Source organism: Onychostoma macrolepis, chromosome 11 (genome assembly GCF_012432095.1).
Source record: "Onychostoma macrolepis isolate SWU-2019 chromosome 11, ASM1243209v1, whole genome shotgun sequence".
Taxonomy (NCBI): Eukaryota; Metazoa; Chordata; class Actinopteri; order Cypriniformes; family Cyprinidae; genus Onychostoma; species Onychostoma macrolepis.
This window is the reverse complement of record NC_081165.1, coordinates 8,954,692-8,957,139: the sequence shown is the minus strand read 5'-3', so window position 1 is coordinate 8,957,139 and position 2,448 is coordinate 8,954,692. Positions and strand designations below refer to the sequence as shown.

Below are 2,448 nucleotides of genomic sequence, written 5' to 3'. Positions count from 1 at the left end.
TTCTGGCCATTTATGAAACCAAACTTAAACTTTGAAAAGTGTACTGCATACTTAACTGCAAAATCAAAAGACATTGTATTGTGATTAAGATAATAAAGGCTTTTCTGTACTGAATTAAAGCTCTAGAATGATTTCTTTAAGGTAAAGTCATGGTAATAAGTGCTTCTTCGGTGAACAGCAGAATTGTGTGATTGATATTTCTCAATTTTGAGTTTATATCTCAGTTCTTTTTTTCTTGCAATTCTGAAGGGGAAAAAAGTCAGAATTGAGATAAAAAGTTATGAGTTTCCTTTTTTCACTTATTTATCCATCTATACCATGGAAACAAGCACCTATGTGTATCTATCTAGCCTATCTGGATGGACATTAAGCATACAACATATCTCATATCTGCCTCTAGGATAGTAAAGACTCCAACCAAACATAATTTCCCTATGCCCCTTTAAAATGGCAATAACAGTAGATTTGGTGCATGTACAGACGTCGAAGTATGTGTTAAAAAAATACAACAAAATTGATTGGTAATATTATACAATACAAAATGTTGAATCCTCTATTGATGTTGAATGTTTGTTTATCAGCCAGTGTTTATCATGAATTACTATTCAGTAACGTTACCATGGTATATTTCAAATTAACAAGCACGCTATCTTCACAGTACTTTCTGGTTTTGTTTTTTGTTCTGCGGGTTTGGTTCAGATTTTAACAGTCACGAAATTTTTCTCTTTTCACTGACTTATTTAACAATGAGTACAAGTCAAAAATAAATAAATAAAAGGCCCAAAAAGTATTTTTGTCCGCGCGAGCTCTGCGAGTTTAACCGTGCGCGAGATGCATGTACAAAAGCATTCCTGCGTTTTAACGGCGGTCATGAAAGTAGATCAGGACGCAAACGGTAATCTACTTTATTCCAGGCCGCGACGCAACGTATGGGACACGCCCCGGTGTAGTCACGGCAGTTTACGGTATTTTACGTTTTTCATCGTGTTATTTAATAAAAGTAATCGCACCCATACAGTGTGACTTCATTTAACACGGGGGCGGCGTTATAACGGTTCTTTACCACGCGAGATCTCCGCTGCTACACCATTGTTTTCATCTGTTGCATAACATGGTTTTACACGTGAGTCCAGCCGCATCCCCAGCTGGGCTGCCGTCGTGACCACGCCCATCGACCAATCAGACTGTCACGGGGAAACGCTCCCGCCAATGGGAGTCGAGCAGGCGTGGCTCCGGTCGGCCAGATTCACGTGGTGGACCTGATGTGTTGCGTTCCGGTGGAGTAATGGAGGGACGTACGAGAAACTGGAGCAGGTGATTATTGAACATAAACATCAAGTAAGTCCTCATCTTTAACGCGTCTCAAGAGCGCAGAATACATTTATACATATACTAGTGCTGTGATGTTCAGGAGAGTTTAATAAGACAAGAAACGCGTCATTCGAGACCTGTACGATTAACAGCAACAATTTAAGGTATGCCACAATATAATTACGTTATTAATTATCTATATCATGTGACTATCAACATTCACTTCTGAAATGTGAAATATTTAATAGTCTGTGTTTGTTCGTGAAACATTGCGTTAGGTTTTGCATTTAACTGAGCGCATGCGCGCTGCGCGTCTTATATGCTGAATGATATAACTTGTATTTCTCTCAAAAGTGTATGTTTTTGTCATGTTCGCGGGTCTGTGTGAGATTTACTGGTCAGATAGCGGGGTTTACGTGATTATCTTTCTGTAAGCAGACTCGTGGCCGTGCATGTGCAATGGCGGAGGCGAGCGTCAGTGTCACACAGAGTGTTATTCTTGTCTTGTGGGTTTGTTATGAATGTAGAAACTGTGAAGGATGTTTTTTTTTTCTTAAGTGAATCCTAAATGGTGTTTTAATTGGCCAAGTCAGATAGTGGGGGTCTGTAGTTGCTTAATATCAAAATATTATGTACATTTGCATGAGCTAGAATAAGTTATCATAGGTTTTTCACTACTGAGGTGGTTCTTCAGAAATTAGGAGTCTTATGAATGAGCCAGGAAAGTGTTTTGTTATCGTTTATTATTCAACATTTGATATTGATTGTGCATAACCACCTGTATCCTGTTTAAACAATGTTAATTTAGGAATCAGTCAGAATTACACAGTCATGGAAATGTGTTATGTATTTTCTCATGGATGCTGCCGCTGATTAGAAAGCAGAGTGATGCAGATGCAAACTAATGCAGCTTTGAACAAATATTTCATGCAATATTTACTGAAATTCCATATTTCGAGAAACTACATATTATCGAGGTATCGGTGAAACTGACACTGTTAATTTGGCAAGTCTGGTTATCAGATAATCAGGCAATTGTAAGGAAAAATGTAATATTAGCAATATCATACATTAAAGAAAGCAAAATAATGTCCAAATAATGTTTTTGGTAACACTTTACTTAAAACCTAGCTATTG

At 37.8% G+C, this 2,448-nt stretch overlaps 1 protein-coding gene across 5 annotated transcripts in view; it reads left to right on the top strand.

Moving 5' to 3' along the window:
* The first annotated feature begins 1,095 nt into the window (after window positions 1-1,095).
* Window positions 1,096-2,448, top strand: part of per3 (period circadian clock 3) — a 34,959-nt gene continuing 33,606 nt past the window's right edge. For 2 of the 5 annotated variants that reach the window (XM_058790495.1, XM_058790492.1), the window contains exon 1: window positions 1,096-1,338. The gene's annotated coding sequence lies outside the window, so the exon portion shown is untranslated. Of the gene's footprint in view, window positions 1,476-2,448 lie in introns of all 5 variants that reach the window. The other 3 variants (XM_058790496.1, XM_058790493.1, XM_058790494.1) reach the window with 3 other exon arrangements.